The 17,615-nt window shown below is 42.9% G+C and overlaps 1 protein-coding gene across 13 annotated transcripts in view; it reads left to right on the top strand.

Moving 5' to 3' along the window:
• Positions 1-17,615, top strand: part of PITPNM3 (PITPNM family member 3) — a 6,156,742-nt gene that overhangs the window by 2,326,040 nt on the left and 3,813,087 nt on the right. The window lies entirely within an intron of this gene.

Raw genomic sequence — 17,615 nt, 5'->3', positions numbered from 1 at the left:
TTAGACTGCATTTCAGGAACAGCTTGTAATAGCACCTTCTATCACCATTTTTCAATGTAAAACCTTGTACATAGATTGTACAATGCTAAAAGATCCACTCTAGCACTACAAAAACTCAATGAGAATCTCCTAAGTGGAACATTCCAAGAAGTGCTTAGACAAATAGAACACATACAAAGTAAATATTTTTGAACTGAAGAAGAATTTGAAAACACAGTTAACCTACAAAATATTAACCAACAACTTTCAAACACTAACCTTCCTACAAACACATACAAAAAGAAACAGCATACGTTTGAAAATCACAATTGCTGAAATCCAAAGAATGTGTCTTTTTTTGCATAACTTTCTATGAGAAAAGTACAAAAACGGTAGACATGTCCTACAAGATAGACGACAATGAGGAATCACCATGTTGGCCTTGTATCTAATAGCAGAAAATAAATACAACATAACTGATCCCTTAATATTTGCACATACTGCAATAAAACGCTTGATGATAACCAAATGCCATCTTGAGCTATCAATAATAACTTAGAAATATTTCCACTTCCAAATGCTTACATTTTTATCCATATGAGAGTAACATAATAATTATAACAGTACACCCATTCCAAACTATATGTCTGCAGCCCCAGACTGCCAAATTGCCTTCATCAGGATTACTCAAAGGCATTTGTGACAAGGTTGTATATTTACCATTGGACCTTAATGAAAATGTGGAAACACTAGCAGTAGGATAACCAGTACATCAATCTTTGATTAAATTAGTTAATGGTGTTCCAACGAAAGACACAAACATTTGGCAGCAACTAGTTGACGTGAACAAACTTCAAGAAGCCCTAGAGTAGCTCAAGCAAAACAATGACTACATAGATATATAATCATAGAATAAACCTTAAAAGAAGCAACACAGATATATAAAGATACACCAAGAGCAGGTACATTTGAATGTGTTGATCCTATCACTACAGACAACATTCTTGGCCAGTATACAATTCACTCACTACATTCCTGAGACACCATGGAAGATGCATTAGAAGCATATCAAAGTGTTAAGCCAATGGGTCTAATGAGTTTATGGAAAAAAGTTTAGAAGCACATTGTTTTGCTCTACTCTTCCCTACAGGAAAATGAGGGTGACACGATGTAAGACCCATAGTAATGAGTGCATCAGAATATATTGTTTGAAAGTGAAATAGCAAATCTGTGTTACAGAGTTGCACACACACTAACAGGCACACACTTTCTAAACATATCAGCTACTGAATTCCTTCAAAAGATAAAAGACACAAATGAAGCGTTGTAGTCAAGTATTACAAATCTCTTGACAAATGTGTGTGGAATGGATGAATACTGGTTCTGACTTTATGCTGATGCATGCTGCATGTTAAGGAACCTAGGCCCCCTGTTTGGTTTGTTACTATGAGCTGTGCAGAATATGCATGGTATGACTTACATGACTTCATGCGAGCTGCAAACCAAAATAAAGAAGGAATAGACATACAACGTGCAGGAGAACTGTGCTTTCGATCCTGAAAATGTCTCAAGATACTTTCACCATTGTTTCATTGCTATGTTACATTTCATCTGTAGTAAAATGTGTCCTCCACTTGGAGAAGTAGAACCCCTCCTTTGGAGGGAAGAATATCAGTCCAGAGGAGCACCACACATCCACATGCTTTTGTGGATTAAAAATGCTCCCAAATGTGGCCACCTCAGTGTTGACACTGTTTTACAATTTATTGAAAAGTATGTTACCTCTGACATCTCTTCGGTAGACATACATAGCGACCTACAGACACAAATGTTATATTTCCAACGACATAAGTGTGGAAAATACTACCAGCGTTTAAACAAAAACAAAGGGAAATACTTTACCAAATGTCGTTTTGGAAACCTTAGTCCAATCTGTTTCAAATATCAAGTAAATAGTTTCATGTCTTCTGTTAGGCACACGTGAAAGGCAAATCTCCCCAAAACACATACCACATTAAAAGAGATAAAGTATCCAAGTACATCAGTGTTACAATCCTATCATTATACGCTTATGGACTGCTAACATAGACTTTCAATAGGTAACAGACAGTTCAACTGCAATTGCAAGATATGTCTCAGCCTTTATCACCAAAGCTGAGAACACAGAGATAAAAGGCCTCTGGGATGACATATCATCGACAAAGCCCTTTCACAAAAATTGTACAGCTTTGGTATCAGCATGCTGTCACATAGAGAGTGTGGGTCCAATGAAGCTGCCGATTGTTTATTAGGTCCCTTATATGGGAAATCTGGAAACATTCTCTGGCTCATCCTTGGTCCAGCTTCATCATGAAAAAGAACTCTAAAATCCTGCCACAAAATCAAACCTATAACTACAGAAAATCACAACAGCAAAGACATCTTAAAAAATGATCTGATTGACACATACTATACAAACAGAAGTACTGCTTTGGAAAACCTGTGCTTATATGACATGGCCCAAAACTATACATAAACATTATGTTATGCAAAAGGAGACATCTGGCATATACTCAGTATTAAATTGGGAAGAAAGTCGAGTAAGACTTTTAAAACCTAGTCTAATTAACCATGTTAAATTATCATTTAGCTCTGCAGAGCATAGCAAACATTATTTCATGGCCCTGCGGCAACTATTCAAACCTTGGAGAAAAGAGGAAGAATTGATAGGTGACCATGACACATTTGAAACTGCATTCATGGCAAATGAAATCAGCATATCAAATGACCATTTTAAATGGTACAAAGAAATAATAGACATTGAACCCCAATAGGAAGAATACAGAGAAAGACAACTAGATAAAGACATTCCTGAAGGGAATCAGCCATCTCTCAGGAAGCCAAGAACCACTCATTCAAAATGAAGCAGAAACAGCAATGAATGAAGTAGAAAAGACCATGTATCAATCCAAACAATCTAAAGAAGATTTGTCAGTGCACAAATCACAGTTAAATGAACAACTCATTATTTACTTAGAAGCCACTGAAGAAATTGAATATGGATTAAAACATGAAAACAGTTGCAAAAAGTACAAGCCTCTACTCTTGTGTGTAAGTGGTGAAGCTGGTTTTGGCAAAAACCTCTTAATTAAAACAATACAGACATTTTTAGAAGAAAAAACAAATAACATTTCAGCTGCTGTAAGGACCCTCACAGGTAAAGCTGCTTACAACATATGAGGTGTAATGTTACACAGACTCCTCCTCCACCCACTGGAACACCAAAACAAATGAGACTATTAGAAATTGTCAGCAGGAGCTACAACTGAGGTAAGCAGAATTCTACAACACATGAAAATCCTCATTGTAGATGAAGTAAGCACAGTTTCCAACCTAATGCTTGCTTTAATTCATCTAAGAATGCAGGAATTCCCAAAGACTGGATGTAGAGAACTGTTTGGAGGAAAACATGTAATTGGGCTTCTTTACAAGTCTGTCGGTCTGGAAATAAGGGTGTCGGTAAACTCACCAGCACCCTTGTTTCCTGACCAGCAAACTACAGGGTTTGCTGCTGGAGCTGCTGTCCTCGACAGGTCTGACCCTGCCGGGCACAGCAGTCACAGTAGGCAAAGCTGTCATAGAAGCACCGGCACCGTTAACAACGGTGCCAGTGTTTCCATGTCCCCACTCCCCTACAGTCCTAGGGCACTTTCTGGGAATGGGGACTTATATTTTACTGGCGCCTGGCTTTCCGGGCTGCCGGAATTGTAATCTCCTGTGGCACCGGGAAGTCAGGCGCCAGTAAATATTTACGGGTCTGGCGGCAACCCGCTGGACCTGTAATGAGGCCCATTGTTTTTGGAGACCTCCCACAGTTAACACCATTGAAAAGGCAACCCATATTTGAAACAGGCTACAAAGGATGCCGTAATACACTCAGCAGCATAGGCAATGTCAATATGTGGCGTCATTTCTGCTACAGAGAACAAAACATGCGTCACTCTGCAGATCCAACATATGATCACACATTTAAAAAGCATTGGAAATGGTGTGATTACTGAAGATGCAAAGCCATCCATGAAAAGTAGATTCATACATGAGCTATATGTTCAAAGTACATCTGTCCCTGATGTAATGGAACAGTTAACACAAAATCAACAATGCATGTGTTTAATGTCAACCCTTTTAAACTGTGACCAATGTAACAAAACAATGCTGAAAAAAGAGATGCAATGCATAGTCCACATCAACTGGACAGACAAATTAGAAGTGCATGGCATGACACTCCACAAGGAAAAGCAAAATTCAACAAAACTAAATAACTAGAAAAATATATTTCAAACACAGCTGGTTTTGAAAAACAATTAACTCTCTGCCTAAACTGCAGAGTGATACTAAAATGCAAACCTGACCTAGAGCAAGGGTTACCTTTGATTACAACAAATCAAAAAATAGTGAATGAAATAACACTGAAAAGAAATATTGATTATTTTTTATATTGGGAGGGTGTCCCAAAAATCCCCATTTCCCCATGTTTCTAACCCACCCCGAATCATCCCCTACACTTTAATTTTCATTATTTTATTGGTATTATTTCATTGTTTTTTATTTTTTTCGATATAATCACTGCATACCAGAAGAAGGTGTAGTCAATGGAGCAATTGGAACAGTTGTTGGATTTCAAACATATCCAAATGAAATGGATGTCCAGTTTCTCATCATTAATTTTGACAAACTTGAACAAACTAAAAAAATCCCCACACCACTGCACGGTTCCTTCTTTTTAAAGATATGTATGTACATAGAGACAAATTATCTCTGTCTCATGCGTGTGCTGTTACCATTAGCAAGTCCCAATGTCTAACCCTCGACCACACACTAGTAGACATTGGCAGCAATGTTTTCAAACAAGTTATGAATTACTTAACACTTCCATGTCTTCATACACTCACTGGTCTATTCTTAGTGAACTTTGATGCAAACAAAGGCTATACTGACATTCCTTGCATTCTAGAATACAATAGACTGCATGCCCTGTATACTCCACATCTGGATATGTACACTGTATCTAAAAATATAAAACCTTTTAAAGACAACTAGTACAAACAAAAACTATAGCAGATCTCCCCATGATACCTTCAAAAAAGAGAAACAAGTACAGGACCTTCAAACCAAACAGAGATCAAATTCTCCTGTCCTTTCAAATTCAGCAACATAACTGGAGTAAATGGTTATGCAAATGTAGCAATGAATCTTCTATTCCAATTGTGGACAATATTTACTTACATGGCTCAGAATTACAAACCATCACCCTGCACAGCAATGCCGCTAGTAAACCTAACACTAACTACAGTGTCTCAGGGATGAAATAGTAATTGGACCGCTGTGCAAAAATGTTTAAACTCACCATAAACACACAGGAGGGTCCACAAGAATTCCGAATGTATTTACTAGCAGTACTAGAGACAGAACATATACCTAAAACTGAAATCCTACATATTTCATACACTTGGAAACATACATGCAGTCTCTGCAACCATGTTCATCAAGAGCATGTGCCTAATGAATGATTTGTGTCTGTATCTATAACCGGTTACCGTGTTTTAATCGCAGCAATTTTCACCATGACTATTTAACCGTGGTGTTGTCACCGCAGCTGCTTTTTGTTTAAGTATATATGTGTTGGGTGTTTGTGTAGGGAAAAAAGAAAAGGTCAGGCGCGCACTCTAGTTCCCAGTCGTTTTAATCCTTAAATTATTAACAGGGTTTGATCCCAGCAATGTTAAAAAATAACCTGGTTATATCCCGACTGCCACAAAATGTTCAAAAATATACCAGGGTTAAATCCCAACTGCCAGTTCAAATGCACAGTAGTTCTGCTCCTTCAAGTACTTTCAAGTCTCCAACTCTCTTCAGGGAGGCTGTGTTTATATTCAGCTGTTGCCAATAGCTTTTTTAATTACAGTCTCGAGGAATTCTGGTCTTTGTAGTGTTGGCACAATGCTTTGTTCAGGAGACCAGGAACTAACTCCCCTCCAAACACACACATCTTACCCAAATTTGGGGGAGGGGGAAGAAACATGATTATGGCTCTTCAAAGTGAGGGAATGACAACCCCCGGTGCTGCTGCCTCCAGGACCCAAGCTTCCTGCAACATTAACTAAAAAAGAAAAGGTCAGGCGCGCACTCTAGTTCCCAGTCTTTTTAATCCTTAAATTTGTAATAACAGGGTTTGATCCCATCAATGTTAAAAAATAACAGGGTTAAATCCCAACTGCCACAAAATGTTAAAAAAATATACCAGGGTTAAATCCCAACTGCCTGTTCAAATGCACAGTAGTTCTGCTCCTCCAAGTACTTTCGAGTCTCCAACTCTCTTCAGGGAGGCTGTGTTTATATTCAGCTGTTGCCAATTGCTTTTTTAATTACAGTTTGTGTAGGGATTTTGGGGGTGGTGGGTGTCAGGGTGAGGTGGTGGGGTGGGTTAGATGGAGACTTGGGGGCAACCCCCCATTGAAAACCATCACCAAAAATGGAGAGGGTGAAAACCCCACGGTACAAATAGCCATGATAAAAACATGTGAAACCATCTTTACCAAATTGCAATGCAATTCCATTTGAACAACTTCTCCTAAAAACTAATCATGGCATATTATGCGCATTTTATGCTCCATCGGGACCCCTGCTCCCTCCTTTTTCCCCTCACTCTGGTTTTCCTCCTTGGGTTCTCCCCCTGCACCTTCAACTGAAGCCAGAAACCTTGGAGTCATCTTCAACTCCTCTCTCGCCTTCCTCACTCACACTCAGGACATTGTAATTGTAATCAGTGATTTATAACATGCTTAATTCCCAGAGGTTTCTAAGCGCGGACCTGGGGATCGAACAAGTGTTGATCCTCGTCCTCTTGCTGCTAAGGCGAGCGCTTTGCCCCTCAGCTATCCTTCTGAGACTTTGTTGCCAAGAAGTCCCACTTTCAGCTCTTCCTCCTCAAAGGAATTCTACATTTTCTCCCTTTCCCTCCGAGGCTCAATGTGACCTAAGCCCTGGATCTCTCTAGGCTTGACTACTGCAATAGCCTCTTCCTGAATCTACCATCTCCCTCTCTGCGTCCTCTCCAGCTAATCCAGAATAGGGCAGCAAGACTTATCCTTGGCCTTAAACCCAGAGACCGCATCTCTCCTGCACTAAAAAGTCTTCTCTGGCTCCCGGTTGCTGCACAGATTAAATTCAAATCCCTCTGCATCATCCACAAGGCTGTCTGCGCCCAGGGACCACACTATCTTCAACTTTACATCACCAAATACTCACCTTCTAGACCACTACATTCCTCTGGCACCAACTATGTGTGTAAAGTGTTTTGCTAAACAGAGAGTAGGTGGTCACTCACTTTACTGAGCGGGCCCCCTCCTATGGAATAGCCTCCCCATCCCTCTGCGCCTTGACCAGGATCTTCTCAAATTCCAGAAGCTCCTTTGGACGGTCCTCTTTTCCTCCTCCTTCCCTTCTTCTCTCCTCTGCTAATCACACAGTTGCTGCAATCAGTGTCCTGGGCCCTTATGCATCCTCAGGGCCCCAACCTTCCACACCAATTCTGTCCAGCTCCTGTCTTTCCACAGAACTTCCATCTGCACACCCTCTGCCCGGGAGGTTCGCACTTACACCTCCTGCACCCCCAGTCCATGTAGCACTCAACATTCCTAGCATTTCATCTGTGGCTCACCCATGAGCTCTGACTCCCCAGAATGTACCCCCTTTTCCCTATTCCTTGCTTTACTTGCACATTCTGAATTCTCAAAAGGCATAGTAGGTCTGTCCCTTCTGCCTTTTTCCCCTCTGTGCTCTTAAATATTGTGTTTTTAAAAAAAATGTTTTTCTCACCCTTGCTCCCTCCCTGCCCTGTGGGCGCTTTGAAACAGTATTTTCTTATTGTATAAGCGCCTAACTAGCAAACAATTAAAAAAAAAATGTGCAATTCAGACAATCTTCAAACATGCAAATATATTCATATGTCCAATATGTAATAATAATGTTTTTAAAATATAATGCAGATGGCACTAAAAATAACTGTAAACTCACTAACTTCAAACACGCCCAAATATCTCTTGGCAAGAAAACATTCACAACAGTAAGCATTATATACCACACTGGTGCCACAACCCCTTCAGGACACTATACTGCATATGTGAAAAAAGAAGTGGTTGGCTTGAATGTAATTAAACTTCTGTTACTGAAAAATAAAGATTACCAGCAAATCTAACAAATGCCTACCTAATGATCCTTGTAACCCAAATGTAGTCATTAAATTACTATTTACAATAATATACAGTTAAAATATTCCAATAGGTATCTTACTACTTTAAGCATAAACAAACACACAAAACAAATATGCTTTAATTACATTACACTTGAAACATGCCATTGCCTATCTAAGTACTTAATACATCTATACTAACGCTATACTACTTTCTACACACGCAAAATGTGTCTCCATTTCATAAACATCACAATCAGAAAAAAATGGAGAAAAAGTGGAACAAGATGTACATTTTGTTAACAGTAAATATACAAAATGCGTTTTTTCCATCCATCTTGGATTTTTTCCCCATGACCCAATGATTAAAATATGTTAATACAACAACAGTGTATTACATACAAATGTTGTAGAAAACATAGTACATACAATGTACTACATATGAAGGTCATAAAATGTAAACATATGTATAATACCTAAAGTATGTTTATCTTGCATACCATGTTCTACAACTAACTTTATTCTCTTTTCTTTACAAAGAAACACAGATGTTCCCTTGTTACCATGTCTAATACTTCCCAACATCAAAGAATCCACTATTTACCACATGTACTCAGACTACTACTACTATACTAACACTCCAAAATGTCCATTGTGGCTATGTCATGACCATAGGGGACATTCTCCAAACGACATAATATACCAACCCAGTATGACAACTTGATACATAAACTAAACATCAGGAATTATGAGACATACAACCCACTAACCCAAACCTCAAATTTCTGCATACTTAATTCACACAAAAACCCACCCAACCACTTCTCTCACAGCAAACTGCACGGATTTCACCACACCACAACAACAAACAATCAACACATAGATCGCAACAACAGAAGGTGAGGACCTGCTTCAATCCTATATGCACACCCAAGCTCAGCGCACAGTGAAAACCGAACTGAAGCTGCCAACATTACACCACCTCTCACTTTCCTACACCATTTTCAGCCACTAACCCACCTCCCACCCATTTTGTTTACAGATCCGCCTGAGCGCCTGGAGACGTTGGTTACGGTGCACTATATACATACCTTTAACATTGACATTAACATTTTCCCTGTTAGTTTCTCCCCCACCCTCCCAGACACTCTATCATCCTCAAAATAACCAGAAATGTATTTTTCAGAGATTTTTTATACAGCGATGTCTGTGGACTACAAATGCAATTTGGAAATCCAACATGGCGTCAGTTTCAAAACCTTTCAAGCTCCTCACCTTTGACCAATCATCAGCCGCGTACGATGCTCGTGAACATTATGCGGCGCCCTGATTGATGAGATGCATCCATGGATACCAAACCAGAAAGTGAGCCCACAGACAAAATGGAGATATCAATCATTGTGAGCATTTAAAAAAAAAATCTACTGGATGCAAGTTTGGTCTAAATCAGTCCAACGGTTTGGGCTGCACCCACAAGCAACATTTTTTTCTATTCATGTCTATCTGGATTTCAAAGATTTTGAGAAAATATGCACACAACTTTCCAACATCATAAACAATTGGCTCTATATCTTTTTTGCTAACTTTCGTGCAGATAAGCCACACGGTGCCAAAGCTATAAGCCGCCCAAAAACTGCTGTTCCGATAAGAAGTGCAACTTAACCATAACTAGATGGTCGCTACCACTGACCCCGTAATATAGTTCAGTTCACTTGTACCGTGTTAGCCAGAGGCTGAAAAGAATGTTAATACAAAATAAATGAGTCAATGCCTTAATTAGCCTAACAAAGTAATTTATTTTCCTTATTTGCAAGCTTTAGTGAAATGTCACCACTTCCTCAGTTAGGGATGGAATGAAGCCTTTAAAAAAAATCACAGCATTACAGCTTACATTGCCCTCCTGGAAATACCTCATTATTTGTGTCTGTCTGTACCTGATTTGTAGTTCTGCTCTGAGAGGCATGTATTGGAAGTTCAACTCACCCATACATTATGATCTTCAAGGTCTAAGTGGTACACTGTGTTAAGTGGGGTGGGGGTCAGTTGAACTGAAGAGCAGGTAAAGTGAAAACAGCCCACTTGTTAGTGTGCTTTGTGGAAGGCAGGAATGGATGGGTTAGCATCAGTCATTGTATGTGCAGTCTAGTTGAAACTCGGTATGTCAGTCCTATCCCTTTACAAGATCAGTGGTAGCACAGTCATCAACATATCAGGCTTGCGCCTCTAGAAGTCTTAAAGAGTGGATACAGAGCCAGTTATGTGTTAGGCCTGTGACCTATGGAGCCCAGTGTGGTAACTTTGTGTCAATATAATGATTGTGCTTCATTACAATCAAGAGGAAAGGGTGGGGTTTGACTACAGACAGGAACCCTGACACGTCTCTGGGAAGCTTTTCAGCTGGGGCATTTTGAGGAAAGATGATGCTGGGTTGGATAGAGCCCGGCAATGATTCATTGTCTTAGTGAGGCAGGTGGGGCTGGTGCAGTGTCATTTGAATGCCTGAGAACGACTTTGGATAAAATGATGAAAAATGTCCAGGTCAGAATTTTGTGGTCCATGTATCTCTAGGGTGGAAAAGGTAAGGGTCAGTTAGTTGGGATTGTGACTCACAAAATCTCGATTTCTGTTCACTGGCCGGGAACTTGAAACAAACAAAGAAAATAAAGAATAAAGAGAAAAATAGCAGACTGCCATGGCGACAAAAGGTTACAGTTGCAGCACAGAGCACCTGGATACCACAGACCCACTAGAGTAAAGCACCTTTACAATGCATTCAGGCATGGACCACAATGGAAGCGCCTCATGGCATTTCAAGGAAGTGGGGGGCATAACATAGAGGTAGATGTTTCTGTGCAACCAATCAACAGCTGTGCAAGGAAGTAACAGTAATCGATCATGGCTTGAATGGAAATATATAGGGAAAGAAATATATGAATATAATACAAAGACCAGATCAATAGAAGAGTGAAAGACTTCCAAAGAAACGGGAAGAAAGATATAACAAAAGAGAGAAAAAGGAGGCATGATAAAAGAACGGTAAACCTTTGCAGAGTGCCACCACCAATTTGATTTTACCCACTCAAGGTGAACCCCAGATTCCATGGAGAAGATGGAAAAAGGGATTTGACCTCTATGTGCATGCTGTACAAGGACTCAACTATGCCATTGAAAGAAGGACATTGTTTCTCATACAGTATCTAGGAAATTATGGAAAAGAACAATTTGAGAACTTACTGCCACTTGCTCATGAAGAGGGACAAGGGGTCAATAACTATTAGAAGTGCATATTGATGCTAGATAAACACTATGACAAAAAGGTCAGTGCGATATTAGAACTGTACCAATTGGAACGATAATACAGGAAGAGAATTAATCTATGAAGCAGTAGATTACTGCATTGAACGGATTTGCAGCAACATGTGAATTTGGAATGAACTCGGAAGAATTTTTGAAGGACCAATGTATGTTAGAGTATAGATTTAGTAAAGTAAGACAAGTTCTATAGGGGGGCAATCCATTCTTGGCACAAGTATTGCGACTAGAAAAAGAAGTAGAATATACTAAAACAGTGTCAAAGAATTAGAATGGAAATCATTAAAGGAAAACAAGAAAAATGACATGTTAAGACAGGAGTGTGACAGGGCTGTGTCCTGACACCGGTCCTGTTCACCCTATATATAAGTAATCTTTATAGGGCCTGGTTACCCCAGGAGTAGATTACCCATGTGTCTGGAATAAACCCTTCCCTCTGTTAGCCTACGCTGATGACACAGTTATCATCGCCCAGACACCAAATTCCCTGCAAAGATTGATCAATGTCTATACAGACTTTATGGTTGCTTTAGACCTGCAACATCAACACATTGAAGTCGGACGTCATGGTGTGTGCTTACGGCTGGAAAAAGAAACTAGAAACGCCAAAGATATATAGCAAGGGTTCCATAATACCAAGTGTGAAAGAGTTTGACTACTTGGGAATCAGGTTTTTAGAGAGTTGGAAGGGTTCAGCACACATAAATAAACAAAGGAATAAGATGGTCGATCGATTGGGAGCATGGGGGGGTATGTCGCTTAATGCAAATGTGTCAGGGGAAACCGCTCAATCTAATCATGAAAGTATACAATGCACAAACCAGAGCAGCAGTGAATTATGGGGTATCACTCTGGCAGTATAAACATGTTGCATCAATACAGACTGCAGAAAACACATTTTCTAAGAAAATCCTGGGTTTACCGCTTTCGCCCCAACTTTTGCAGTGCATGCAGAGCTTGGAACAAACCATGCGGGTGATGAATGGCACGAGGCACCTTTCCTAGACTGGCTCAACATTTGATCAAATCTCTGATCAAATGTAACACAAGATCTTATTCGAGCATTAAGGTCTAGTGAAGCCTGGTGAAGATTCCCTGGCACATGTTTATTTCTGTTTGCACGGTTAAGTTAAATGTTAAAAATGTGCTTCTACAGACAACTTTGATAAGTAAGGGGGAGATGAAAGTCCATTAAAGAAATGTTGTTTCCTTAAATAAGGAGGGACATGAATCACTGAAGTTTTCTTTGACCTCAAATGGGAACCATGCCATAGTGTCGAAAGCAGACTCTATGCAACACTACTTGACCCATAGAAGCAACCCAATAGATCGCTGGATAGTGACCAGAGCCAGGTTTGATATATTGATGGTATGAGGAAATAAAGCAAAATGGGCGGGTGGTGCCCAGGAATCTGTATGTCCTGGTGGTAACCTAGAAGCCAAAAGTCTTATGCACTTTGTTTTGTCCACATTATGGGTAATTAAGAAGGCAGACAATCCTCTTGGTATTGAAGCGAGAGAAATGTACTCAATGTCAACCAGCATTAACCTTCTTATTACAGGCACAACCACTCTTTGTTGCATGGGCATTTTTAAGATATTTAAGGAGGGCCTGGAGTGCTAGAAAGAAATGCCTGGAGAACACTGTCCTAACTGAATTGATCATGTGAACAGGAATGCTATTAATGCTGTGTAACTCACTGCTCAACATTGCACTCGCAATTTAAGGTCTGATTGTGTGTCTTATCTGGTTTTAACACAATATTTCAATGTTTTTTATTGCATAATGTTTAATGGATTGTTAGTCGAATAAACTTATTTTGATGATGAATATTTATTGCAAGTTTTGTCCAGATGCTAAAGAAGATTCAATAACTGTTTTAAGAATTGTCCTTGTTCTACTCTTTCATAGCTGTAATATCAGTACGGTCAAAATGGCAATCAGTGTATGCTGTAGGGATCACTTGAATGCAATGATTTTAAATGTCATCCTATATTCATTTAGAGCATGGGTGCACAACTTACGGCCCGCGGGCCAGTTGCGGCCCGCCATGCTGTTTTGTCCATCCCACCAGCAAAAAAGACTTTCCTAATGGAGTGCGGCCCGCAAGCAGCATCGGTTGCCCTCCATTAGGAAAAGTCTTTGTTGTCTTCCAGGCCAGACAAAACACTGGCCCTCAGTGGCTCAGGGCACACGCACCACGTAGCTCCTACAAGCCAAGTAGTGCGTGTGTGCTGCACCAATGGAGTGCCAGCACTACGGCTGGCGTGGTCAGTAAGGCTTGATGCCGGAAGACATTTCAGCTTTGCCACGCCAGCCGTAGTACCAGACCTCGCCAGCGTTCCAGTTAGTCTGCCTTGCAGCACGTCCGGCAAGTACAGATTTTTTTGGGGGGGGATGTTTGTTTGTGTGTGTGTCGGGTCTTTGTCTGCTTGTATATTGAGATGCGGGGGTGGGGGATATGTGTCGGGTCTGCTTGAATATTTGTTTTTGTGTGCACATTCAGTGCATGTTGAGATGCGGGGGTGGGGGAGTTGTGTCGGGTCTGCTTGAATGTTTGTTGTTGTGTGCATGTTCAGTGTATGTTGAGATGCGGGGGTGGAGTGTGTGTCAGGTCTGCCTGAATGTGTTTGTGTGCAAGTGCAGTGTATGTTGAGATGTTGGGGGGCGGGGGCAGGGTGGTGTCGGGTGTTCCTTGATTGTTTGTTTTTGTGTGCACGCTAAGTGTATGTTGAGATGCAAGGGTGGGGTGTGTGTCGGGTCTGCCTGAATGTGTTTGTGTGCAAGTGCACTGTATATTGAGATGCTAGGGTGGGAGAGGTGGGTGTCGGGTATGCCTGAATGTTTTTTGTTGCGTGCACGTTCAGTGTATGTTGAGATGCGGGGGTGGGGTGTGTGTCGGGTCTGCCTGAATGTGTTTGTGTGCAAGTGCAGTGTATGTTGAGATGCAGGGTTGGGGGAGATGTGTCGGGTCTACTTGAATGTTTGTTGTTGTGTGCACGTTCAGTATATGGTGAGATGCGGGTGTGAGGTGTGTGTTGGGACTGCCTGAATGTGTTTGTGTGCAAGTGCAGTGTATATTGAGATGAGCGGGTGGGGTGTGTGTCGGGTCTGCCTGAATGTGTTTGTGTGAAAGTGCAGTGTATGTTGATATGCGGAGGGGGGGGCTGTGTCGGGTCTGCCTGAATGTGTTTGTGTGCAAGTGCACTGTATGTTGAGATGCTGGGGGAAGGGGGGTTGTCGGGTCTGCCTGAGTGTTTGTTGTTGTGTGCACGTTCAGTGTATGGTGAGATGCGGGTGTGGGGTGTGTGTCAGTTCAGCTGGAATGTGTTTGTGTGCAAGTGTAGTGTATGTTGAGATGCTGGGGGGCGTCGGTTCTGCCTGAATGTTTGTTGTTGTGTGCACGTTCAGTGTTTGTTGAGATGTGGGGGTTGGGGGGTTCGGGTCTGTATGGGTGCATGCTTGTGAGTTTGTTTGGTGAGTTTGGGGGTGGGGATTCAGGTCTGTATGGGTGCATGGTGTATGCTTGTGAGTTTGTATGGTGAGTTGGGGGGTGGGGGTCTGTATGGGTGCATGGTTTATGCTTGTGAGTTTGTGTGCTGAGTTGGGGGTTTGGGTCTATATGGGTGCTTGGTGTATGCTTGTAGGTTTGTGTGCTGAGTTGGGGGTGGGGGCTTCGGGTCTGTATGGGTGCATTGTGTATGCTTGTGAGTTTGTGTGCTGAGTTGGGGGTTGGGGGTGCGGGTCTGTATGGGTACATGGTGTATGCTTGTTAGTCTGTATGCAGGGGTGGGGGTTTGGGGTATGTATGCATGGTGCATGCTTGGTGGCATGGGGCATAGTGTTTGGTTGGGGAGTGGTGGCCATGGGGCATAGTGCTTGGTTGGGGTGGGGATCATGGGGCATAGTGTTTGGTTGGGGTGGGGGTCATGGGGCATAGTGTTTGGTTGAGGGGTGGGAGCCATGGAGTATAGTGTTTGCTTGAGGGGTGGGTGTCATGGGGCATAGTGTTTGGTTGGTTGGGAGTCATGGGGCATAGTGTTTGGTTGGGGTGGGGGTCATGGGCATAGTGTTTGGTTGGGGTGGGGGTCATGGGCATAGTGTTTGGTGGAGGGGTAGGAGCCATGGTGCATAGTGTTTGTTTGGGGGTGGGGGCCAGGGGGCATAGTGTTTGGTTGAGTGGTGGGTGTCCTGGGGCATAGTGTTTGGTTGAGGGGTGGGTGTCATGGTGCATAGTGTTTGGTTGAGGAGTGGGGGCCATGGGGCACAGTGTTTGTTTGAGGGGTGGGTGTCATGGGGCATAGTGTTTGGTTGAGGGGTGGGTGTCATGGTGCATAGTGTTAGGTTGAGGGGTGGGGTCCATTGGGCATATTGTTTGGTTGGGGGTGGGAGCCATGAGGCATAGTGTTTGGTTGAAGGGTAGGAGCCATGGGGAATAGTGTTTGTTTGGGGGTGGGGTCCATGGGGCATAGTGTTTGCTTGAGGGGTGGGTGTCATGGGGCATAGTGTTTGGTTGAGGGGGTGGGTGTCATGGTGCATAGTGTTTGGCTGAGGGGTGGGGCCATGGGGCATAGTGTTTGCTTGAGGGGTGGGTGTCATGGGGCATAGTGTTTGGTTGAGGGTTGGGTGTCATGGTGCATAGTGCTTGGTTGAGGGGTGGGGTCCATGGGGCATATTGTTTGGTTAGGGGTGGGGTCCATGGGGCATATTTTTTGGTTGGGGTGGGAGCCATGAGGCATAGTGTTTGGTTAAGGGGTAGGAGCCATGGGGCATAGTGTTTGCTTGAGGGGTGGGTGTCATGGGGCATAGTGTTTGGTTGAGGGGTGGGTTCATGGGGCATTGTGTTTGGTTGAGGGGTGGGTGTCATGGTGCATACTGTTTGCTTGAGGTGTGGGTGTCATGGGGCATAATGTTTGGTTGAGGGGTGGGGTCATGGGGCATGGTGTTTGCTTGAGGGGTGGGTGTCATGGGGCATGGTGTTTGCTTGAGGGGTGGGTGTCATGGGGCATTGTGTTTGGTTGAGGGGTGGGTGTCATTGTGCATAGTGTTTGCTTGAGGTGTGGGTGTCATGGGGCATAATGTTTGGTTGAGGGGTGGGGTCATGGGGCATGGTGTTTGCTTGAGGGGTGGGTGTCATGGGGCATGGTGTTTGCTTGAGGGGTGGGTGTCATGGGGCATAGTGTTTGGTTGTGGGGTGGGTGCCATGGGGCATAGTGTTTGGTTGGGGTGGGGGTCACGGAACATAGTGTGAAGTGGGGAAAATGGGAAAATACCCTCCCCCCAGTCTCATCCAGACCATGTCCCAGGACATCAAGACCCAAGAACCCCCCGCGAGAGGAGTTCGACCAATTCACCTCCTCACCAAATGCCCAGGTCCCCTGTGTCTATGGCCCACACACCCGGGGAGACTGCCCCCTACCACGTCCTCCTGGTCAAGCCGACGTTAGCCTCATGGACCAACTCGATTAGACAACAACCACAAACACCATCATCGTTAGAGATGCCATGACGACATAGCCAACAGACCCGAACACATGTGCCACCATGCACACTGGTCACTCACACACCAACCCACACGAAGAACATACTCAGTGCTATGACGCAGCAGACTGACACACCCACAGACACGCAGCGTTGTTATTTTTCACATAGGCCTCCTACAGCACCGCAGAAACGCAAGACGCCTGAAGAGCTCGTGTATACATGCTTGCAGATGCTTTCTCGCTACCTATCCCTATGAAGACGCCACCCTATGTATTTACTGATGCTTGTGACACTCTGTCACCCCTCACGACCCCATATTATGGATTGTGTACCGCCACCCAGAAGCTAGGCCCAAAGTAAGGCGCAATGCAAGAGTCCCCAGGCAGGAGCCTCTGAGACGAAAATCCTCCCAGAACAGAAAAGGAAAGCGCTGACCATGCAGAACAAGCCCCAACGAGGGCCCACAGCTAAGGCTGCGATGTTTCAACCCACATGCAGCGCACCCAGGGCCAAGGTTACACGTGCCACTGCCAAGCGCTCCTCAGAGCCAAAATACAAATCAAATGCTCATAATTCTGTTCCAGCCACGGTCTCTCCACACGTGACCAA

This window comes from Ambystoma mexicanum, chromosome 9 (assembly GCF_040938575.1).
Source record: "Ambystoma mexicanum isolate Mex_15411 chromosome 9, UKY_AmexF1_1, whole genome shotgun sequence".
NCBI lineage: Eukaryota > Metazoa > Chordata > Amphibia > Caudata > Ambystomatidae > Ambystoma > Ambystoma mexicanum.
The sequence above is the reverse complement of the archived record's forward strand: the minus strand, read 5'-3'. Positions and strand labels throughout refer to the sequence as shown.